Source organism: Athene cunicularia (genome assembly GCF_003259725.1).
Source record: "Athene cunicularia isolate RWA chromosome 2 unlocalized genomic scaffold, athCun1 chr2_part1, whole genome shotgun sequence".
NCBI lineage: Eukaryota > Metazoa > Chordata > Aves > Strigiformes > Strigidae > Athene > Athene cunicularia.
Window position 1 is genome coordinate 40,666,451 of NW_020799095.1, and position 26,230 is coordinate 40,692,680.

The window sequence follows — 26,230 nt, forward strand, 5'->3', positions numbered from 1 at the left end:
CCAATCTCAGAATTTCTTCTCTGTAAAGAAAGTGGTTTTTTATTATAATTTGGCTCAAAATAAAACTTTTTTCTCAATTTTTTTCAATCAAGTGAATATATTTTTACAGAAAAATCTAAAGTTACATTAAAAATTTTCAACCCAAGGCATTTATAAACCTACTCAATGGGGTTCTAAGATTTTGGGGATTTTGTTTTTCTATATGCTACAATATATGCCAGAATAAAATACCAAGTTAATTAAAACTAAATTATTCACCATGCAACTACATAGGTTTGTATTCCAAGGTGTCAAGAGATTAATGTTTCTATTTCAGCTTTTTCCCTCTGGCGATTGTCACTGAAGCATATAACATTTAAACATTTCACAGAATTGTCTAGGTTGGAAAAGACCTTGAAGATCATCCAGTCTAACCATTAACCTAACACTGGCAGTTCCCAACTACACCATATCCCTCAGCGCTGTGTTGACTCTACCCTTAAACACCTCCAGGGATGGGGACTCCACCACCTCCCTGGGCAGCCCATTCCAAAGCCCAACAACCTGTTCTGTAAAGAAATGCTCCTAATATCTGGTCTAAAACTTCCCTGGAGCAACTGGAGGCCATTCCCTCTTGTCCTATCGCTTGTTACTTGGTTAAAGAGACTCATCCCCAGCTCTCTGCAGCCTCCTTTCAGGTAGCTGTAGAGGGCGATGAGGTCTCCCCTCAGCCTCCTCTTCTCCAGACTAAATACCCCCAGTTCCCTCAGCCGCTCCCCGTACGACCTGTGCTCCAGACCCTGCACCAGCTCCGTTGCCCTTCTCTGGACACGCTCGAGTCATTCAATGTCCTTTTTGTAGTGAGGGGCCCAAAACTGAACACAGGAATCGAGGGGCGGCCTCACCAGTGCTGAGTCCAGGGGTCAGATCCCTTCCCTGTCCCTGCTGGCCACGCTATTGCTGACACAAGCCAGGATGCCATTGGCCTTCTTGGCCCCCTGGGCACACTGCTGGCTTCATTTGGATGAAGTTAGAATTCAAAATTTAAAAACAACTGTCAGGTGAAAAAATGTCTGCCATCTCTGGCCAACCAAAACATTATTCACCTCATATCAACTACTGCGATTCATTCTGTTCATTCCTAATTTTTTTCTCACATATGACCATTCCATAGGATAGGGCATTGTTTGAAAATTATTATGCAGGGTATATAGCATCTTTGACATGACCAAATGAATCTAAATATTTCAAAGGGGCTCAGCATCTGGCTAAAGAGTACACTTGTGGGCAGATACTAAAAAGTTTTTGAGTCAACACCTTGATCTTTGTAAAATACTACACAACCTTCCACATTGGCAGGTGATGACCCACACATTACCAGTCTTCGTAGAGTTGTTCAAAGGTTCTTTCTTTCTTTTTTTTTTTTTTTTTTTCCCTTCACCCCCCTTGAAAACCAAGACACAGCAATCAGAGCAATGATAACGGTGGCCTTAACTTTATGCCAGATGGGTAAATTATAATGGTGTTTATTTTTTCTCTTTTCATCTTCTCAACAAAGGTGTCACCCAAAGTCAAAGTCAGAGGACTGGCAGAAAGTTTCATCAGTTGAAACTTATTTGGAAATCAGGATTTTCTCAGACATCACAAAAAAAAGATATTTGAAAGGGGAAAATATCCACATCCCAAATTTACCTGAAAATCAGGTAATATCTCAGGTACTTTTGGTGAAAAATAAACAAACAAACAAAACCAAAAACAAACAGAAGGCCAAATTAACTAATAATTCAACTTTTTTTTTTTTTTTAATGTAATGTTTTTTAGACTGATAGTACAATTTATAAAGAGAAAGAAGCATTCTTAATTTAAAAATAGTGATCTCCTTGTAATAAAGCTTAAGATGGACATCCTTAAAACTTAATTTACATATGCATTTCTTTAAAAAGGAAATCTAAACACACTTTTCTCACAGCTTTAAGATTTTAATTTTCCAAATAAAATAAAATAAAATCTTTCTAGGCAACACTAATCCATCTCTTTTTTCCTTAATTTACCCAGCAGCCCTGTTGTCAGATAAATTCCCACTGACTGACACTTCCTGGTTAATTTTGGGTTGAACTTGGTAAGTATGGAAGATGCACTTGAATGTAAATAAACTTAAGTCCTTCCTGGATGTACCTGTCTTTACTAAATAATTTAGCATTCACTAAATCTTATGAACCATTTCTTTTCTTTCTATACAATATATTCAACGCGATTGTATAAACAAAGATAATTAATTATATACAAATGACTTTTGTGGGGGATAGCCTAATGATCACAGTGCTGAGAATCTAATACACTTAAGTTAAAGTACATTGACTATATATATTACTTGAACTTCAGGTTTCTCTCTGAAGGGCTAAAGCTTCATGACTGTGAGGGTGACATACTTGGAAAAGTCTGTAATTTCCCTTGGCACCAGGCTTCATTTGCTCAAAATATTCCATCCACTGATGCCTTCCTTTTCCATCAGGATTTTGATATCTTCTGACATTGATGATAGTGGCAGAATAAATTTTAGGGTGTCTCTCCTTGATTTATTGCTTCAAAATATTGCATATTATTCTTTTAACATTCATAGTCGTCCCTTAGGAAAAAATCCTTGTATCCGGCTCTGTGTATTCTTCTTTATAGGCAAGGAAACTGCTTAATATGAAATAAGAATAGGATCCTAGTTTCTCCCTATCCTGTAATAATTTGGACTTTCAGTTTATTTTTACATATATTGTTTCATTATCTCTGTGTTTTTTTTAACTAAGCTGAAAAGTTGTATCTAAAATTCATTTTCTCTTAAAACATGTATGAACCTTTTAAAAAGTAAAAGGACTGAGATGATAGAATAATTTTGTGTGTGCCTTCGTAAACCAGTTGTCTACCACTCATGGATATTATATACCACTAAAAAGGACTGGGCAAGAACCATGAGGTGAATGAAGAGGAAGTAAAGGAAGTACTAGAGGATTGGAGACAGCAAGGATGAAGTAAGGACATAGAAAGACTGACTTGAACAAATTGCAGTTCAGAGCAGGATGGCAAAAAAACATCTAACCATCACTTCTTGTCTTTCTCTTTTCCCAAGCATCCTACAGGTATAGGTCCTTCAGGCTTTCAAAACTGGCCCCGTTGATGGAAAACAGCAACTATCATCAATCATGCTGATTCAAAGTCAAATACAGTGAAGTAAGAGCCTTCCCAAAATCTTATGGCCACTGCATCAAAAGCTACAATAAACGTGTGGACATATGCAATTCATCATTTACAACAGCTGTGGTACCTCTGATATGGTTTGCTAAATAAAACAAGAATCCTCAATATGTAAATTGAATCTACCCAAATGGATATGTTTATTTTAAAAGGATAATTATTATAGTATCTTTGAAATAATTTTTGTAAGGCTTTATCTAGTTTGTGACTATAATCATTACAGTTAAAAATAATATCCTAGAGGTCACTGAGTAAATCTTCAACCTTAATTCCATTGAGACTAAAAGCGAAAAATTTATCATGATAACTCATTAACTCCAGTTTTAGAACATAATTTCCCTATATGCTTATAGAATGTCAATCTTTCAAAAGAAGTGGTATCTGTGAAGTAAAGTATTAAAAGAATACTTAGAATTATCATGTATATCACATTTTAATGCATTTCTTTGCAGTTTAAACATTTTTATTGGGAGGGTTTTGACAGTATAGTCTACTTACTTATTTTTCACTTTACCCGATAGTTAAGAATAATCATAAACAACTATATCATACCAGTTGCTTGTTGATTTTAGGTAAGGGTAGTCTAAATATAATAAAGGATTTTGAATAATAGTCTAGAACAGTGACATGAAGATTAAATTTACAGAATACATTAAATGTATGCTCTTGTACAATCACAAAGCATTGAGGTTGTTCCTCTGGTTTTTGGTAGTGCTCACTGATAGAATGCTGTAAACAGTCCTTCAGAACAACTAGAGAAAACACAGGATCTGATCAGGGAGCAAAGCCAACAAAGATGTGAAAAACAGCAGTGGTGTTTAATTAAATATTTTAGGTCATAACTTCTAGCAGACAGATGTGCACTGTTTTGTAACCAGCTGATTACTGTTTTATTTGAGTGAACCCCACTGCACTGAAATAAGAGATTACATGAAGTATGAAAAAATAAACTCAGAAAGGGAAAGATGAAAAGCAGGAAAAAGTTACATAGCACCACCTTTGTAGCACCCAGAAATAGACGTAATTAATCTATTCAATATATATGGTCAAAAGAAGGTATATTTGTTTCATACTTTTTTTTCCCTTAAAAACCCCCCACATCAAAACAAGTGTTTCCACAAACATTTAGAGTTTTCACTGAAAATGTCCCTGGGCAGAAATACTCAGCTATCTTCAGTGGGAAATATACCATTTTTCTGATTTGATTTTTTTAGATAGTATAAGAAGGAGGAAACTGAAATTATTGGGGAAAATATGTACCCCTACTTATAAACCAAGCAGGAAGGGAAGGTTTGCATGTCATTCAACACAAAATTATCATATCTTGGCGTGCAGTCCATTTCATCCCAAACTCCTTCTAAAAATGGAAACAAATGGCTTTCCTTCTCCTTTTGCCTTTAAACCATTGCTGTAATCCTATTTACATCAGATATTGAGCCTTTGTTGATCCCTTTGTGTCCAAGTATTTTGTCAAAGCAGCTAGAGGAGACAAAGTGCATACTAACAGTCCTATAAATAAAACTCTAAACCTCCTTTAAGGGTGAAATATGTGTGTACTTGTAGCCTGGAGGATATCATATCTAGGAGTAGAAACAAGGACATAGGGAATCATACATATATACATACATTTTTAGTATCCCTGTTTTCATCGTACTCTCTCTGCTGGCATATATGTTGCCCTGATGTCTTTGGGTCATTAAAATGACAAGCCTGAAAAATCTCTGAGCTTCTGTATTTATCTGACACATGCATTTCTCTAAGGTGGACAATCCACATCTCTTGCATCCAGAACCAAGATGTTCTAGACAATGAGAGCGAAACATGAACTTGGGCATGTAAAGTGATTTCAAGTCTCATGGCATTAAAACAAGAGGATGGTATGGTAGAATGAACATGTAATAGAGAGATGAATCAGAGGTTTGGAGTGATTTTTTAGGTTGTACATGGATTTCTACTGTCAGAACTGTTACCCCTTTATGTCTTGAGGCATTAGCTTCCTGAGCATGTACAGTGCACATTGATTTTCACCCAGACTCTTTAGGAATGAGCCTGGTAGTTCTCTGGAAAAGTCAAACATGGACCGGAGAGCCAGGATACCTGACTGGCAGCAAGCACCAAGTTGTTTCTTTGGAGCTGTCCCAGCACGTACTCTCACATGCCTTGTGCCCTCCCAAATGAAGTAATACACATATGCCTGTGTTCTTGAGCTGAGAGTAATACTTTTGCACACCATTGGGTATTTATGCTGGGATACAGAGCAGTCGTGGCTTGTCACTCCAAAGGAAATTACATTCTTTTAAAACTTGTTTTAAAATTAAAATATTAAAAAATAAAGTTTTACAATTAATATTTTAAAATTTTAGAATTAAAAATTGCTGAAAATCATCCTTTCAAGAAAATTTCTGGTGGAAGGACTAACAAAGAGACATACTCATCTCCAGCTTTGCTATCTTTATAGCCCAACACCTGGGCTCCTTGGGCCTGTGAACCCTCTTACGGTTAGACTACCTATATATTTATATTTTCACTGTACTTCTAAAAAAAAATCTAAACAAGAAAACCTGCGATGTCTGCTTCTTATAAAGTAAAGACATAAAAGATAAAGAAATGTTCAGGGAACTATACTGCACTGTATATATCTACCTACTGAAAAGAAAGCTGGTATTTTCTTTCAGATATCACTACAGAAACACACATGAATTTCAGTAGTCCAGGCCTTTTAAACAAAACTTAGGTACAATTAACCATCTGAATTACTATGAATCGAATCCCATATATAAAAAACTGCTAGGAGAGGTAAGGCTAAATGTCATGTTACATTTTTGTGCAACAGAATATTTTCACCCCGTGTCTGCAAATATTTTTCAAGTATTACAGTCTGAGGGATTATGTAAATATTTTTTATGTATATATAAATGTATATTTTTACACCATATGTCTTTATACATATATAGCAGGGGTAAAATAATTGAGTGTGGTAAATTTTAAAATGCTTACGTGGTTAAGACTACCACATTCATGAGGGAGTTATGTTCTCACACTTCATACTTACTTAATGCTGCATCCTACACTAACTTCATCAAGAAAGGGTAAAAGAAAAATGAGAAGCACTTCATATCTTCATTAGATATGGTCTACTTGTCAGAGAAATATGAAATTTAGAATGCATATATTCTAAAAAAAAAAAAAAAAGTAAAACATTCTTGATATGGCTCCTACTCGGATTACATGGAAAGGCACTTTGCTCCTCAAGTAGTAATTTAGCCACCAATACCAGGTTAATCTCACCACCTCTTCCTCCTCACCTTTGTTCTAACAGTTGTTTCTACATTTTACTTTAACAGGCATTGGATGAATCACAGAACATACAATACTTAGCACAACAGTACTAATGGACTTCCCTTGGTAAGAAGACATTGTAAAAAAGGTACTTAACAGAGAATATTGATATTAAGAATCAGATACAGATAGTGCAGAAAGACTCATGTTACCTTTTAATTAGCTATCTTGGGTGCCAGAGCAATCTACAGCTACACCAAGCTCATTGTGAGCCACTTTACCCTGCTGAGGTATGAGTTCCAAGTAGTTAGATTGGTTATCTGTTCATGACACTATGGGATTTAACGGGTTGGCTTGAGTATTTCCTTACTGAATGGGTTGTTGGCTGTTGGAATGGGCTGGCCAGGGAGGTGGTGGAGTCCCCATCCCTGGAGGTGTTTAAGAGTCGGGTTGACACAGCACTGAGGGATCTGGTGTAGTTGGGAACTGTCAGTGTTAGGTTAATGGTTGGACTGGATGATCTTCAAGTTCTTTTCTAACTTTGATGATTCTGTGATTCTGTGAGTACAGCAAATACAAGGAGGGTGGAGAGGTGTGGGAAATGAGGACTTTGTTGCAGACAGGTTACCACTGTGAAAGACTTTCAAGGCAAGGCGGAGAAGTTTGAAGACTGAAGGAAAGTAGAGATAGAAAAGAATTTGCAAAACGGAGTAATGAAAAATGAAATTGAAATTGGAAATAAAAAGGTGCTGTGTTCAGAGTATCGGGAGGGGAATATGAGTCTAACAGCAGTGCTCCTGAGAGAGCAGACGTGCAGCAAGACAGGGAGGCTGCCACATCTGAGATGGACACTGTTACACTTCCAACAGTGGAGAGAAAAATAAATACTAAGAAAGATGTTAAGCTGTTACCAGTCATTGACTCAGGACAGTTACAGTGACAGGGCCAGAGACAAAAAACTCTTACAAAAGTTTACAGTCAGAGAAATGAATTCAATGTAAGAGGTAAAAGAGAGAACAAATACAGCATGAGAATGGCTCTTCAGTGGCATCGCATCTTTGGCTTCATAAACATGAAACAGCTGAGGCAAACACTAGCCCATCTCCCAACAGTCTTCCAACATCATAACCCTGCCAGTAATGTTTATCATTAGTTCTGCCTCCAGGAGGGAATCTGATCAATAAAACATATTTTTTAACTGACTGCTTAACACAGTATGAACAATGCCATTTAGTACTTACATATCAGCTTATGTTCCTGCTGCTGCACACACATTGACTAATTAATCAATAAAAACAAAAGACGAAAACCCTTGCTTTCTCCCTGTCTAACTGCTGTCACCTGCATTAACAGCAGGGTTTTTTAACAACAATTCAATTTAATAAACTGAAGATCTTTCCACTAATGTAGCTTGACTTGTACTCTTGCCTCTTATATGTTTTATATGGGTATGTGTGTGCCTGTAATAACGTTCTTTGTCTGTACGGTATTCTGAATATTAATGTCACATAGAAAGCTGTCACCCTTGTCTCAGAGCATTCAGGGACGTGTACAGTTTTGTCTCAGTGACTAAATGTCACAGACACAATGAAAACATTAAAACAAAGGAATCATTCGTAACAGCCTGATTGAAGGAGAACAGGATTTTCTGTAAGGAAAGAGCCTTTAGCAATGAAAGAACTTTTTGAAAATAAAGAGAATTCTTCCTATGTGCAGGAAAAGGTCTTCACTATTGTGAAAAAGAATAGGGGAAAGAAAAGAGGTCCCTAACAGGAGGGACCAAGTGCCATCGTTCAGGAAAAGTAGCAAGGCTGACTGTCAGCCTAAACTGTCACAGCCTCCCATGAATCTGCAGGTGAGAGTGTCAGAGTGCCATTAACTGTCATTAAGATAGACTTAAGCATGGCCAAAGACTGTGCTGTAAAACTCTTTGGAGACCAGCTAGAAGATGTAGAAATAATAATTTAAATAGAATATCCTGGTTCTCTTAGGGTTTGATCCCTCAGGCCTCCCTCCCTCAAGTATATCTTTGTGAGAATCTTACTGAATCTCTGTCACCAGCCCTCACCTTGGTGCAAGAATTGATCTTATGAGTATTTCAAAAGAAGACAAGGATTGTTGATGTAGTGTGATGCTAAACCATGCAGATAAGCAAGGGGATAGACCAGTAAGTAATAGATAATTATTTTTTTCTTCATTATTATTTTTCACGTTGAACAAATTTTTTTGAATGATATAGCTAATTTTTACCACATATGAATTCCCTTTTGTGTGGAACAGAAGAGAAGATAAAACTTCAGTCTCAATGAACTTCTCAAATCCTGGTTTTAATTGATAATGGGAATTGTGAAATGCTTTAAATATGCACACAAATACATGTTTCTTCTATTTATTTTGCTGTTTTGCAGTACAGTAATTATGTGTGTTCAAGCATTTTAAAGTGTTCCCCAAAGTGAGAACACTGAAAATTTTAGGCCAGTCTGACCAAGATTGTAGCTTATGTTTCTGTGGGAAAAATTAATAGTCCTACATCTCTAACTCTTTAGTGTAGGCTGTCTGCTTTACAGCAGACCAAGCACTCCAGGAAATCTCTTCCTATATATTTTGAAGGAGCACTGCTAAAGAAAACAAGACAGTAATTTGAAGTGTTGGAACAAGAAAAGTACTGGTGAATACAAGTTCCAGGAAAGGAAAGCTCAGATAAAGTCAACACAGGACAGTAAGATTAATGGGTGGCTTTATCACTTATTACTAATATTACAATACAGTGAAGGAAATATGCAGAAAGTGTCTGTGAAAACTAAGAGTGAGAAAGTGTTTAATTTCTGTGTTGTTCCAGCACACATCTTCCTCTGTGGACTGTATATAAACTTATTAAAATGATAAAATATTTTAAATTTTCATGACATCAGGTCATGTAAAGAATCATAGAATCATAGAATAGTTTGGATTGAAAAGTAGAATATTTATGGGGTTTTTAAGATCTGAGTTTTTAACCAGTTTTACTGATTCATTACCAGTGAAAATATTTATTGCTTCAGATACTCCTAAATATAATCATTATCCTTTAATTCTGTGTAGTGTAGTAAGGTCCTGAAACTAGTGGTCATAGCATAGTCTTAATACCCTCACGTGCAAACAACAAATAGATATTGGGGACAAAAACCTGAGTATAAAATAAACATAATCTTTGAAGACCCTCATGATTCCAAACAGTTTTAAAAATATCTCATGGGTGTCAAGGCAGTTTAAGATCTTTACAGAGTAACAGTTCTGTAAAGCCATTTGTTTTGAATTAATCTCCTGACAATGGAAGATGGAAGGGGAGAAAGAAGGAATGGTGAGGGAGTTGGTAATTCTATCAGCCAGCAAATAGTTATGAAAAGTCAGGTTTTAGGAAGGACTGAAGATCCATTTAATGTATAATTAAATATCCCTTTTAACAAATAAAGCAGATATAATACCAACAAAAGGCAGTAGAAATTGTTTAGTACAAAATATGCTGAATAAAATGGAGATTCCTTTGATGTGAAGGAATGAAACAGATTTCTGAAATCGCATTATCTCAGTCTGAAAAGGCCTCCTTCCCGGCACATTGAAGTATGAGAAATTTCAAGAAAGGATAACAACAAAGACTAGAATGAAACCAAAGTAAAGTCTATCTATGGATATAACTGTGAAGGATTATAATATAAAGAGACAGTCCAGAGTTGCAGACTGTAATACATCTGAGAAGAATTGAAGCTTCTGTTTTTCACTTTCCTGGTGATTAAAGCTCCTGAAAGTAATACAAATAAAAAGGGAAGAATAAAAAAGTGTGAGGCAGGCAGAGATGTTCTTTCAAAAGGAGAAAAGGATGATGGAGAACTGCAAGTTATCTAAATATTTGTTTTATTTAGACTGAAATTATACTTCGAGCCAATATGAAATTGAATATATACACATGTACATAAATATATATGTATGTATGTATTTATAAAAGTTAAATGCAGACCTGCAACATCACACAGTGGGAAATACACTTTTTGCCAGGATACAAAGCTGCTAGATATTCCTTGAAAGGCTTCTAGGATGACTGTCTTCTGACTCTACAGTGCTTATGAATTTAACTTCAGGGTGTACTGTGAGGTGTACTTGTTTTTTGAGGCATTTAATAAGAATAAAGGTTGTTATTCTGCTGCTTTTACTTCAGCTGGGTGTGATGTAGTCTATGATCTAAAACTGGCTTCATGAATCACCTTTCACAGTGACAAATGGAAAGTCCTCAGACTCCATCCTATCTCTTGTTTCTTAAAGCAGATGTATTCTGGAAAAATCTTATACAATGGACCCAAGGCTTTGGTTTTTTTCTTCCCCCCTCCCCACCCCCCCCCTCTTTTTTTTCCTTCCTCTTCTTTTTCTTTAATACAAAATAGTCAGAGTTTAATGACTTCCTAAGCATGCTGTAAAAGACAAAATAATTAAACACTGTAAAAATTTTATGGCAGAGTGGCAGATATTTATTCCTCAAAAAACCTAAAGTGAGAATAGAATACAGAAGGAGAGCAATATTTTGCTGAACAAGTATTATAATTAAGATGATTGGTCAATTATTTTTCAAAGCCCAGCTGTATAATTATAACAGCCCCTTCCAGTCTTGATATTTTATATCAGCTTGATATTTTTTTCAGACAACACAAATTAACATTTCCAGGGCAAGGAAGGAATAGCAAGAACTTTCCAGAGCTGAACAGTTCTAAGAGGTCCTTCTTAAATAATTTTAAAAATTTTTGTATATTTTAACTTCAGTGCTATTTAAATGCCTTAATAGGGATTCTTTGTCCAAATATCATTACCTAAGAGCTTGCCAGAAAATGTGAATTTGATCTTGTCACAAGTTCAGAAAATGTGCGCTCTGCATTGTGGTCCATCTTTACTGCTTAAAGCTGAAGTAAGACACTTTCTTTTGATATGTTCAGAATGTAATAGAAACACAAGATCATTCAGCCTAAATTAAAGAAACCTCTTTTAAAGACTCTGAGCAATATGACTGCATCACCTGGCTGGAAAGATGTTGAAATGTTTCTTCACTCTTTCTACCAGGAATTTTTAACTAACCATACATACATAATACTCCAATTTGCTGTATATGTTTACTGTATGAGATGAAATATAATGAGCTTCTTTTATTTTACATCTAAAGTTGTTTTGCTGTTCCTAGATTTTTTTTAATCATTCTTCTTTGAGTCATCTAGTAATTTCATATAATTTCTGAAAAATATTTAGACAAGAAGAGCACATCCCTCCCATAGAGTTTAACCAAACTGTGTAAAAGAAGCAAGTTCCCATTCTTGCTCCTACTTGATTTTCCCCTTTCAGATATCAGAGGATCAGCTCAGCTTTGTTAGGGCACAGATTGCCAGTAGATATGAGCTCACTTTTTTATTTCAGGCTTTCTGGAAACCACATGCTAGTATTTGGCATAGAACTAAGTTTAATGAATGACAACACTGCCTTTGAAATATGGGTGGAAGGACATCTTGCTTACGCATAATACATTGCATAGTCACACCCTTTAGGCACAGGATTATTTCTGGCAGGTCCTAGGTTCTTCACTCAGTCATTCCTGAGCCTAACACATCCTTTATATGTTCTTAGTCCCTGGAAAAACTATTACGTATCTTATTTCAAATGCATATTTTTACATTTTTAGGATTGCAGGATTTGGAGTCTAATTATACATATTGCAGTAATGAAGAGTGAACTTATTAATGAGGTATCACTGCAGAGGATGTAGTGAGCAGAAGTTCAAGACATGCTGTAGGTGCCAAGGCATTTCACAGTATGATGAAGCCATTAAGATACTTACTTAAAAATATATTTTAAAAAACACAACTGTTTGTGCTTTGGAGCTTCTAGAATATAGTTTAAGTGAGCATATTACACTCTTCATTTTGTTGTCTATACTTATATTACAGAAGTCCTTAGGATACCAGGTGGAGATAAGGTTCTAAGACATTTATACATTTCCATTAAGAGAGATTAATTTTTATACTGAAACCTTAAATAGAAGGGTATTTTTTTTTTCTCTTTATTTTTTAAAGTGAAAGAACTATGATCTTGCATTCATTCAATTATAACAAGACTTCATGTTTTAATCCAGATTTTAGAATTTACATTGAAATTTTCAATGTTTTCCAATTTTTAATGTTTTAATTCACTCACTTGTTTAGAAAGCAATAAAGAAAAATAAGTTATTATCCTTAATTCTTAAATTAAAGCTGGACATATTCAGTACTTTGAAAGCAAAGAACTTCAGTAAAGCTAAAGATAGGCACATAAATTTTGTGGGCTAATCTTATCTGTTAGTTTATAGGTTTTTCATGTTAATTAGTAGCATTTTACAGATTGGCAAATTTCTTGACAAAGTATTGAGCCTAAACTTATAATACCTAAGTTCATGAAAAAAAAAAAAAAAAAAAAAAAAAATAGGAAAAAGTATATCAGATGAAAAGCAAAAGAACAGCAAGCTAGTAATAAGTTTGCAGGTTTTGGTCGTCATAGATTCGTGGAGAGACAAGACTCTTTAGGAGCTGTGACAGTACCAGGACTGTAATAACCATGGAATAAAATATAGTGGTGGTTATTTGGCGTTAATAGGATTCTACTTTTGTGAAACATGCTGGGAGATTTAGAACAGGCTACAAAGAGAGACAGAATGACACAAATTGGATTTAGCTACTAGTTTCATATGAATTTATGGGAACAATAAAGCAGGTGGAGTCACACTTGACAGTTTTAGGGGATTGAAACAAGGGAGTTCCAAGGCAAAAGCTATATAAAATATACACTCAGAGGCACAAGGTTCACAAAACAACAATAGAAAAATATGCACTTCCAAAAGGAAATTGCAGCATTAATATTGCATTTTACTTAAACTCATTCACAGATTTTTTTTCTTAAACCACAGGGCTGTAGTACTAACATTTTATGTAAACAAATTGACTACTGAAATCTGTTACTTTTCTGAACACTGAGTTTCCAACTTTTTTATTTATCAATCACAGCTATTATTTGATATTTTATAACACTGATGAAATATTACATCATGTGATCAGTATGTGTGTACTGTATTACTGTAATAATTATGGTAAAATAATTGGGAAATTTGTCATGTGGAATAAAGGAAGATGAAAAAACACAATCAAAGAAAACGGTAACTTAATCTTTTCATCATATATTTCTTTACAAAACAGATTAATGAATTTCATTATTATTTGTCACAAGGCATCCAAAAAAATGCCTAACTGGCCACCTGAAAGAGTGGTAACTAGGTGGTAACTATCAGTGTTGAAAGAATTAAAAATGTGTACAGAAGTCCAGAATTTTACCCAAGACTACATTTTTTTAACCTTTAAAAGTAAATCATGAGTTACTATATTTCTGTAAAAGATTAATATTCAATTCAGCTTTTTCTGGAATAAATACTGAATATTAAAAATTCAGAGTAGAAGAGGTTAGAAATTGCAAAAGTCTATGTACAAAGCAGCTTTTGCTGTAAACTTATAGCTTCCTCCCTTTGTTTTGTTGCATTCTTTGGAACCTCCAGCTATTACTTAGTGAACTGAACAGTAGCAGGCATATGAAATATACAGTCCACATTTTTAATCACATTTCTGCATAAAAGTCTTTCTGACCAGCATCTGGCAAAGAAGATACAAGAGAGCTTATTTAAAAGAAGTGGGAAAGGGTAAAAGAGAAGAAAGATATAGAAAAGCAGTTGGTTGGAATATTGAGAGATGGCCTTAAATGACAATGTACTGATTAATGTGTACAAGAATTACAACAGCACGAGGATCTTACATATTATATACATGAACAAAGAAAAGCAAATATTTAATGCAACGTGAATTTAATGGAACGTTAGAACTTCAGTTTTAATGTTTAACTCGGTATAGCTTATAGTTTTCCTTCTTTAACTGGGGCTAGGTGAAATGAGTGTATATGTGTCTGTGCACGTGGAAAGAGATATAAAAAAGTTATCTTTTTGTTCTTGAGTAGGTAGCTAGGACCATTTTGTAATTATGAAATCCATTCATGCCAGATAGGTCAAAGCATTTATATAACTATCTTTCTCCTGTCTTATATTCACATTTTTCATGGGTATCAACTGATAGATTTTCAAGCCCTGACAGTAATATCAAATGGCCAATCAAAAGTTCATTATACATCTAAAATGATACCCTTTGAGTATTTTAAGGTGGTTAAGCTCTACTTCTTGCAAATTGTCTCATTACAACTGTCACAAAACCTTCCCTAACCCTGAATGCATTCAAACACTTGTGTTAATGACGAGAAGCCTGAAATCTGGTAGCTCTGGTCACTTTTTGACTTGATTGAAGATTATTTGTTAAATAATTAATTTCTGACTGTCCTCATTTTTTTCTTGCTTTTAAGTTACAGATAAAAATTAATTGGGGTTTGAAGCTATTTCTTTTTTAACAACAGATTTCTCTGTAGAAGATGTTTCCAGGCTCTTACTGCTTTACCAGAGATACACATCTGGGTGATTAGCTGAACAAATGCATGATTGAGCCAAGATATTTGCATGGGTAAGTGGGAACCCATGAAACAAATTAAACAGCTCCATTTGCTAAAGCCATTTTAAAAATACATATCATGAATAGGAATATACTGTGTGCAAGGATATGAAGGTAGTCAAGTGCTGTCATGAGGAAGGCAAAGAATAGGGGTTTTAAGTAGGGCAGGCTGTGTTTGTAGATTAGATGACAACTAGCCCTTAAAACCTGCAGCTGTTGGTAAGGCCCCAGACAAAGGAAACCCTTCAGGGTATACAAACAGCATTTGTGCTGTGTTTCATAGACCTATTATTTGTTAATTTTATAAGCACAGGATTTTCTTTGCTTTTACTGTCTTTCTTGACAGTCAGATGTGATACGTTGACTTTATACAGGCAGATATTCAGCAAAGTAGCATAGCCATTGCAATGCTGAGCACTGAAACCTTTCTGATTTAGCAACTCAGCTCCTGGAATAGGATAAAGAAAGCCAATCTATGTTTCCAAGGTCCTAGTACATTGAATAGGTAAACAGGTATTAGACTGGGATTCATGAAAGGCAGAAAATATGCACGAAAGACAAGCATGCCTGAAGCTCTGCTTCATAAAATTTTGCCTTATAGGCATTGAAAAGCTGAACACAGAAGATGGCATTTTAATGAAGGGTAGGCAAACAATTGCAAAATATCTGTTTTCCCCAAAGGAAAATCCTCCTCATTTTATTTTTCTTACTTTCCATCCTGGGAAAACGAAGTGGGGAATTCATTTTTGATCATTTCTGCTGCTATCTATCCTTTGTATCTGAAAGTCAGAATTCTACTCAGTATATTCAGTATATTGACAATAATGAGGTCACATAATTATGAAGTAGGTGTCTTGTCAATGCAGTGATTCTTTGGGGCAGAAAATATTTGAAAGACTAAATAAAAAGTTAATAATGAGTTTTATGAGCCCTTGACTAAATCTATGATATTCATTGATAATCAAGTAAGATTGAATCTGTTTTTTAGCATATATTTAACTCCTCCATGTGAAGTTGACTTCCGTGGCTAAGGTCTGAAATCTTTTTCTCTACACTGAGTTGTCACAATGTGGATATGTCATTATGACCTGTATGCGTAAGTGCATGTATCTGCATGCATGTGCAAATTTACATCCCATATTCCACGCATTTCATTGCTGGTAAGTTTGCTTGACAGGTAAGTAGGTTCAAATCTTCAGGGTGAAGAAACCTTCTTTCTCCTTTATAAATGAAGTGTTGTCAAGCAGAGCTCAAAACGTTGGCTCTTTAGGAGGAACAGCTCTGGAAGTCAGAACAAGCCAGGGCTCGACATGAGACCTCATTGTCAAATGTACTTAAATACACATAAATGAAAGGATACCAAGTATGGTTACAAACAGGAAGTCTACATTTGACACTCTTGTAAGGAGAATTTTGTACAGTTGTTAGGTTTAAAAAAGCTGACTGAAATAATTGTGATAGACAGGAAGTTTGCCTAAGCAAGAGAAGAGGGCAATAGATATATGTTTAAATTCGCCTCCAGTCAGCCAATACTCTAAGTAGAAGAAGAGAGGTGTGGGGAATTTCTGAGAACAAAAGTATCATTTTCCCGCATCTCTATTCATAATTCAAGAAGGATGTTAATAAACTGAAGAGGTCTCAGAGAATTGCTGTCATTAAAGGACTGTACAATGTGCCTCTATTTTAAAAGAATGAAGAACCTCAGGATTATTTGTTTTACTGAAGAGAAGGTTAAAGGGCATGCCTCCTATGTAGGAGAAGAAATTTGATAATAGAGGGCCCTTCAATCTATTGCTCAAAGGCAGAGCCAAAATAAGACCCAGAATGAAGCTTGTCAAATGAAGACAGGAATAGTAATGCAGCTTTTAGTGAACATAGTTAACCACATGAACAATTTAGGAAGAATTTTGGTGGGTTCTGTGGTAGCGGTAATCGAAACAGGATATTTCTCTCAAGGATGTACTTTAAGTAGGAAGTATTTTGGGGAAGTGTGTGAACTGACATGAAAAATTTCAAACTTGAATCACTATGGTCTCTACTGGAGTTTTAATCTGTGGCTGTAGAGGGTGTAACACCTTACTTGGTTTGTGGTTGCTTTCAGTAAGTCAAAGTTTTCATTGTAGATTGACTTTGTTAATTATTCTATATTGTGGATCGCATAGACTTTGGATTCTGAAATCTATACATAGATTGGTTCCTGATATATGAGCCAGGTAAAAGAAATAAAATACAGGTAGCTGAATTTGAACCAAATACGGCTTTGCACTTGTAGAGTCAACAGATCATGAAATAAACTGGGAAAATTTTTTCTTGGGTGATATTTTAAAGGGCAAGTTCATAGGAAGTCATAGGTGCTAAAATTAACATGTAGCTTCTTTCAGTAATGGAATAAAACCACCCTATGAACTAGGCTTGTCTGTAGTGAATTAGTGATTAGATGTGTTCAAGTCCTTAGTGAATTTACAAAATCATTTTTGAAGTTTGTCAGAAAATAATGTTTTCTATTCAGTGACCATCTCAGTGACCAGAATAAATGAGTCTAAGGAGCTCATTGTAACCTTCATGCCTCACAAAGCAGGCCACGTCCAGGCTACAGTTCCTAACACTCTTACCAGTAGTTTTACCAAAATGTAATGCTACAGCTTGTACCTATAGCAATTGCAGCTGAGTTGAGAACGAAGTATGTAGAAGTAAAGTCCATAGCTCTTCCTTCTTTTCCAGACCCAAGAACTCTTCCTTATGACTTCTATGATTGACTAAGGAATATATAATCAGAAGTATTTGTCTGTGTCTTTGTCTTTTTTTTTTTTTTTTTTTTTTTTTTTTTAATATGCAACTCAGGAGTATAACATAAATTCACAAGTAAATTTTTAAATTAAATTTCACTAAGATTTCAGAAGGTGTGACTCTTGAGTTTCCAGTCATCTGTTTCCCATCTTATTCATGCTAACATGTTAATATGATCATCTAACTTTCAATGGCAATGTAGATACTGTGCCTTCTAACCTTCATTTAAAGAACGAGCACATAATGTTTGTGCATGCATATGTGTGTTTGCACATGCAAATGCATATGTGTGTCTATACACACATACACTATGATGCAGGCATCTTGGCATTTGGACTGTGTTCTGCAACACATGCCATGTGGTAGATGCACTGTATCTTAATATTTGTAGGAATGTGGTATAGTTGAGAGTCTGTAATGTCAGTTCTGTACAAGCTTGATATCAGAGTAGGTCTTGATTTCTCCATGCTTCTTCCCATTCAGCCAGTTAACGGTGCCTGAGGAAATTCTTCCCTGCTGAAAACCAAGAGTAGTGTTTTAATCTGTCACTAAAAAGAAATACTTAAGATGTCTTGAAAGAAGGAAGATGCCAGTAGGTCCCGTCCCTTTTCCAGATGCTGTTGTGTCTGAAACATTCTGTCATCCAGCCCTTCCCAGTAAACCATTACTACTGGATCATATTCAGACAGCTGATGTACTATAATCACTATGTCACTTCATCTGACCTTTAAAATGTTATCATACTGAGAGCTTAAGTTGGCATCTTTTGGCATTTATTCCTATCTCTCTAATGTAATGTAGTGTCATGTATCTAATGTAATGCTTAAAATTCAAATTCTTCAAAACTGCTATAAAAAATAATGAGAGTATGAATTACTTTTGAAAATAAATATTGGTTAGGGCTTTTTCATTAGATGCTCCAGCTGCTGGAATGAAGGATAGATGCTGCTTTATGGTTTATTTTTGTCAGAAATTGTCAACAAAATGATTGTGGATGGGCTTAATCTTTTCTGTACTAGAACAACAAAAAGAAACCTCTAACATGAAAGATGTAGTTGCTGGAAGATCTCACTTCAGTTGGGGAATTTTCAGCTCACAAATTAACACAGCAGTTTCTCAGCTTCTCTTTTTTTCAATACTGAGGAGAAGAATGACCATAATAAATGAAACTGGTAATGTCTATGTACTGTAGGCACCCTAAACTCTTTTAATTATTCTTTCATGGGGCTGCTAGTTGGATGGCTTTTTCCTAAACTTAATTGGGACTGATCAGAATTATAGCATCTGGCATTTTTTTATGACCTTGTTCAGGTGTGCTTAATGTTTCATAGCCTCACAGGGGGATACAATCTCAGTTTACTTCCAGGTCATACCTGAGCCAGTTGCAGAAGATGATTGATATGTTTAGCTCCTAGCATCCTTGGGAGAGCCTTTTTCCATAATATGATCAGCAGATTATTTGCCAAATCTAGCCTATATTATATTCTGTGCAAATGCTTATAATATTCACTTTTGTTATGTAGGTTGATGTGGAAATAAAAAGCTCCACCTCGACAAAAAAATCAAGCGAATCCCAAAGCTCTGCAGAAAAAGCAGAGACAGAAGAATTAAAGTTGCTTTTACCTAACATTTGACAAAATATTTTTCACTGTTTGACTAGCTCCGCTCAAAAGGAGCCAATATTCTCATGTAGTCAGTAGTATGCACAACTGCACTCAACAGATCTTTCCTCGCACTGCAATTCCTTTTTTGATTAGTCTAGCTGGGTCCTCCATCAATACAGCTGATTGCTATGGTTACAGACTATCTGCTGTATGTTAGGCCTGAAGGGGTTGTAAAAGAAAATATTTTACTCCAGATAGGTAAATACTAGCCTTTTCTTATTGGAATATTACATAGATTTATTTAAACCATAGTTTTTCACACCAGAAAAAAATGTTTTAATATTACTGCATGGGCATTTAACAATTAAACCAAATAATAACTTTTAACCAAACAACAGGACTTTGACAACACAGAATGTCTTTGTTTCTCTTTGTTTCTCTGTGTTTTCTATGATGACCTGAGGAGAATTGTGTATAGCCAAGTAAACACAGAAGAGTATGATATATTTGTTGTTTTCTTTCAGGTTTTTGTTATTGTTTCATCATGTTTTGAAGTTGGGAATGCAGTCATTTGGAATGGTGGAGCTAATATCAGTGTATGTAGCAAGGATATTGTTGTGGTAGGAGCTGGCAAAGAATGAAAGAAGGCATCCAGACTTCCCACTCTTTGCGAAATCAAGATCATAGCATTCCACTATGGTTGCCAGATATATTCATTGCTTTTAAAAAACCTACTTGTTGCTTCTATCTCCTTACATTCCTACAGGTAAAATCTTCAGCAGGGGAATTTAGTTAATTTCCAGGGATGGGTAGAGAAGGGTGGTTAAAATTAAATACGTCAGTCCTGTTAAATTTTTCGTATCACTCATTACCAAGGCAACACACCAAACCTGTCCTCTTGTCCAGTCAAACAACCTATTTTATAGGTGCACAATATGAGCTATGAAGATAATTTTTTAAAACGTTTGAGACCTTTTTTATAAGGTCAAGACCTGGCCACAGGGAAGAACAGAAAAGTATCAAAAATACTCACATTCATCCTCAAGTAAACTGTACTAGTTCATTTGTAAACTGTCGTGGTTGATGTACAGCTCAAGTGACTTTCAAATGATATTTTAGTCAATACTTTAATAGCCACAGAAATGCTTCTTCTTGCAAACCTTATCATTGATTTTCTAGACAGAGGCAAAAATATTGAAGACTTAACTCAAATCCTGGAATAAGGAGGGATTTTTAGAAATACTTGAATTCTTTAAATCAGATTTTGTACCAATGCTTTTGACATTGGTGGTATTGGTGAGATTACGTTCTTTTGTCATGCAACAGTGAAAAATAATTCTGTCATATTTAAGGGAAACCATTAATTCATTTGGAGAATTTCAGTTCAAATTTTAAGTTTTATTTTGGGAGGATGTGAATTTATTTCTTTACAAGAATAGTGCAACTTAAGGTGAAAATCAAGTCAGGCAAACAGAGATCAGAACTTCAGCTCAGGTAAATCATCCTGGCATTTTGTTTCATATTATTTTTCTAACAATTCATATTGTTTTTCTCCTGTTGGGCAGTGATTTACAACTCTAGCCCTATAAGCTTCCCAAAGCAGATGTGATTAAACTCTCCCAACTTTACTAAATGTCATATATTTGTACATTATGTCCATATGTTCGGCATAAAATTTAAACAGAAGTCTTAAGAATGGAAAAACGGAATATTTTCATATCAGTTTACCTAATTAATTTAGCTCTTAATGTAAAGATAGAATATTTTTTACAGCATAGCCAGTTGAGAGTAGGCAGAACATGTTAAGCTCAGATTTTTTAATAATTTTTACAATTATCTGTTTATTTTATTGATATTAAAGGGTCAAATAATTTAATTTTACATAAAAGTACACTTGTTAATAGCTTAGTAGAACTAGGCATAGAAGTAAACTACAAATTAAGGGTCTTATCTACAGCCATAAATCGTAGCAATGTAGTAAGAGATAAATACGCTGAACCTAAGAAAAGCTGAGAAAGACTTTGATGCTGTAGGAAGAACCCTTTCATACATACATAGCTGTAAGTGCATGAGTACTTTATAGATGACTTTCATGCCCAACCTTTCTATGACACTGAACCCTGAGAATACTTGTATTTATTATATTTCACATCAATATACAACCATACTATTATTACAATAGTATGACAAAATTATTATGCTAAGCACAACGCAGTCATTGTAAGTCTATAGTATTATGTATAACAAACTGTTGTACAAATCAACTGTACTTTAAAAGTCAAGCCGTCAAAACTTTGATTGTTCAGTCAGTTGTAAGATATCCTATAAAAATGAAAACTAAAATTACATTAAACTGTGAAATGGAAATACACTGCCTCTTTTATTTGATATCAGCATGCCTGAAAGCTTCAGCTGCATAGCACAGACCTCTACAGTCTGGGCTTCTGAAATCCTGAGAAGTGGGATCATTGTGGTCTATGGAGAGCAACCACTGGTGAGCCTTCAGTGGGGATGAAATACTCAGTTTCACTTCATTTGCAGACTACCAAAAGAGCACAGATACTTAGTTATTCTGATTTCAGTTCTATTTTTGACAGGTTCTACTGGTTAAAAAATCTTCTCTCCAGGTCTCTGCAGCCAGTCTGCATCTATCATGATGTTAGTTTGGGGATTCCCTTTTAGACAATGATATTTTTTGGGGGTGGCCATGCTAATTTGTCATCTTGATCTCTGACTAGGGTGTTTAGACATCACTAATAGCAGTCTAATGGCACACATGCATCTCAGGATGGTGATGATCAGCTTTAACAGAAAGCAAAACAAGTCAATAGATAACATTTATGACTGGTATTCAATAACAGGGGTGTGGCTAACTTTTCTTATTTAAACAAAGGTAAGACTTATATAGGTTTTTAAAAGCCTGTACTATTATAGACAAAAGTGTTACATAATTGAAAACAATTAAAAGCACAGTTTTCACAAGGCATCAGACTTGTAGTTTGTTGAGTAAATATTAAAGTGCCATGGTATAGAAAGAATTAGTTCAAAATGAAATTCAGATGCGCATCTTGCAAATGAGCTCAGTGGTTTTGAAGGGTTCAGACTATGTCTTGTAATTTAAATTGATTCTGAGAAGAATTTAGACTACTCACTTCTAAGTAAAAGCAGTCCTTCAGTACTATTGCAAGCACATACAAGCACTTCACATGTAAACCTCTTCTCCTTTCCATAGAAAAATATCTACAAATGAAAAAAAGTTTCCATTACTTAAATTTAAAATTGCTTCTGAGATTTTACTCTTTACAGGTGATCATCCTTTCATTTAAATTAGTCTGATCAAACAAATGAACTAGTCATCTGAAATCCACTAGGTAGAAAAACGTTTCTTTACGTGGACTCTAGCTAAAGAGTAAGTGAAAATCAAAGACTTTATAGCTACATGGCTTTTTGCTCAGGTCAGTTAGGAATTCTTACCCTCTTGTAAGAGAGCAAACAGAGACCAAACAATATTTTTTTTCTTTTTACAAGTGTATCTTCAGGGGTCAAAAAAATAAAACGAAGAAAAATGTAAGGATTCTCCCAGAACATTGAGTGTTATAAATCAGGGATATATCACTAGCCTACTGCATTCAGTATAGCACTGCAGGCCACACTTATTGATGGTGTACGATTTTTAAAGTCAAATTAGATTATTTTGTTTTACTAGATTTCATCAGTTTTTATTAGATAAGTAGGAACTGCATATTGAAACTCTATGCAGTTACAAATAAAACTCAGTTTCCTGGGAATGTCATAGTAAGGGTATTGTCGTCTTTAAAGAAAAGCTTTAGTTTTATTTTAACTGCAAAATTCAAGTGATTGTTCATCTTTACACTCTCAATATATTACTTTCAATAGTACTGCATCACCGTACAACAATCCTTTCAGCAGCAGATGCAGTGATCTTTGTGAATCATTTCTAAATCACCAACCAGCTCCTGTAGCAGAAGTTCTTTTAAAACATTCTCAAAAGAGTGCAGGCAAAAAAAACCCCAACAAAACATAGAAGTTGGAGCCAGCAGCTAAATAATAGTTTTTAAATAGTATTGGGAGCAAGCCAGTATAACAACTGTTCTTGCACAGAATTCCTAATCTGTTTTATCCTGAGCTGAATGTCATAAACTACCTTTCTAACCATGCTCAAATGTGCTGCAAGCTTATTCAAGAACATATCATGCCTAAGCAGCAGTATTATGTCACCTTGTATTTTAAATTTAGAGAAATGCTGAATGGAATCCACTAAAATTCCTTCTCTCTAAAATATGTGCAAAAATCTGGATACACAAATTTTGATAGGAAAGATGCAGAATGCACAAATTTTTTTTCTATGATATCACAAGGGATGCCAGATATATCAAGCAGTGATAATAACATATTATAAGCCTTTCAATCCTGTGGCAAACCATCCTGTGGTGTGTTCTGAATGTCATAGTGTTTAGAGGCAGTGGGAAGCATAGTGCTACAACCCACTGTTGTAGATGTTGTAATCTTCTCCTATAGGTAGACTATATGTATGTCATCTTTTGGAGGAGGATGAAAGTCTATGAAATCATAGGATAGGTTGAACAGAAACTCTGAAATCCCCAGTCTAAAGCAGGGCTATCTTCAAAGTTAGATTAAATCACTTAGGGATGTGTCCAATGAAGTTATGAAAGTCTAGGTTGGAGATGCCAACATTTTTCAGTGCTTAACTACCTGCATTACATTCCGTTTTTTTATTATATCTGATTGGAATTTTCCTTGTCTCTCTCCTTTTTTGCTCCTTTTGTCCTCTTTTGTCCAAAAAACCCTGCTCCATCTTTACAGCCACCTGCTTGAGAACAAGGATCAGCAATTCATTTTTTCCCATTACTCTTCTCTTCTACAAGGTTATCTGTGGCTTCTCTCTATACAATATATAGGCTCAAACCCATTGTACTGGGGCAAACCACCACACCCATGCTCTGGGAATACCTGAGTAAAAATACTTTATCTAATGATAGTGTGGACTCATATCTCTATCTGGTGTGGACAGGAGGAGTATACAGTTTCAAAGCCTAGTTGTTCTATCTACACCTTCTGTCTGATGGTACTACCATATTATTGCACAGTCTCTCATAAGAGCGCCCTGTCTTTAGTCACTTTAATGAAGATAAGTTTTGTATCCACAAAGAGCTCAGCCTGCCTATGAAACAGAGATGACAGATTTATCCTAGCTACAGTGATCTTAGATGTAGCAGGATGGACTCATGAAACTAGGTTATAGAACATATTGAACTTGGAATATCTTTTAGCCCAAACTCAGCTGAGAGGCAAATACCAATGGCAGAAGATGGCACCGTATGTCTAGGTTTCTTATGAAAGAAGATGGACACTAGAAGCTCTATTATGTTTATAAAAAACATAGGTGGCAGTCCAAATTTTTAGCTGTTTGCAGAGATGCAGAATGTGGACACATGCATGCATATTGTTCAGGAGATATTTTTCTTCAACAGTCTGTCTTCTGCACTAGATCCTATTGGAAAATAGATACTTTTACCTACACTTATGTACCTAAAGCTTTAAGGAATCTGTATCCAGGGTAATTTCCAAAGAGAAAGATTCCTTCAAGCTGAAATTTCATGTTGTGTAGGCAAGAACAACCATTGGCTATGTGAAGTCATCAGGGGTTAAAACTGCCTGAGCAATACCATTTTTGTAACAACTACTGGCTTTTCTTTAAACATGTCAGTCCAAGCACAAAAAAAAAATTAGACTATTTTGCAAATGATTCATGAAAAAGACTGCATATAGTATTGAGATAGTAGACAGAATCTGCATTTGAAAGAAGTTTAAAAATCCTTATAATAGGGAGGAGGAGAGAAGGAGGGTACTGAAACTATGCACAATTATTAGTTGAGAAAATATCCTATATTTTGTCCCTTATTTCTTCTGATGCCAACTGATTCTGAATAAAAGTAACATTACTGGCACTAACATATGGCAAGTTCCGAGAGTGTTTACATGATTGCCACAACAATTATTACTAACCTTTTAGGTAATGAACAAAAGACAATATTTTTTTTTATCCAATTATATATTTTTCCTTTTCTTAATGGTTACATGAATAGTTCTTTCAAAAAGATTTTTTTTCCTAACAATGAACAATAAGGCCATGTCTTCACCAAGATGTTACATTGATCCAGTTTGTTCTCTCTAATTGCATTGATTTAATGTTATTGAACTGAAAACTCTTACTACCACTGTAATGCAGTCTTAAGGTGGATTCTTTTATAATTGTACATCTACATGTCTGGGTTTTTGTTTTTTGTTTGTTTTTTTTTTTTTTCAAATACAGCCATCATTATGTGCTTTTTTGTAATATATTTTGTGCAGCCTATCACAAACAATAACCTGTCAACCAAGGGATGCTGGAGCTGAGAGTAAATAATCACAAATTCCAGTATCCTTTCCAACTATCCATTAGCTCAGCAGCATAATACGTACCCTATAGTATACTAAAAATTTAAAAGAGATTGTACCCTACATGGGGTGTTATAAGGCCATAGCAAGAGTGTTGGGCACATACCTGAACATATGAACACATACTCTGCCAGTCTTATCATCTTCTGATACCCTGGACACTAACCACAACACAGCTTCCTCAAAAGACTGTGCCATTTCCATAAGAAGGTCCTACAAAACGTACATATCTGACTCTTATTGTAGGGGGCTAGCAGAATGGCTACCCTGGATTTCAGA

The 26,230-nt window shown here is 35.2% G+C and overlaps 1 long non-coding RNA gene across 1 annotated transcript; it reads right to left on the reverse strand.

Moving 5' to 3' along the window:
• Positions 1 to 483: 483 nt before the first annotated feature.
• LOC113477263 lies at positions 484 to 26,025 on the reverse strand. The gene is made up of 3 exons (XR_003397865.1): positions 25,988 to 26,025; positions 16,081 to 16,082; positions 484 to 587 (listed from the first exon to the last, which is right to left on the reverse strand). It is a non-coding gene; the product is annotated as an uncharacterized LOC113477263 (long non-coding RNA).
• Between the last annotated feature and the right edge of the window lie 205 nt (positions 26,026 to 26,230).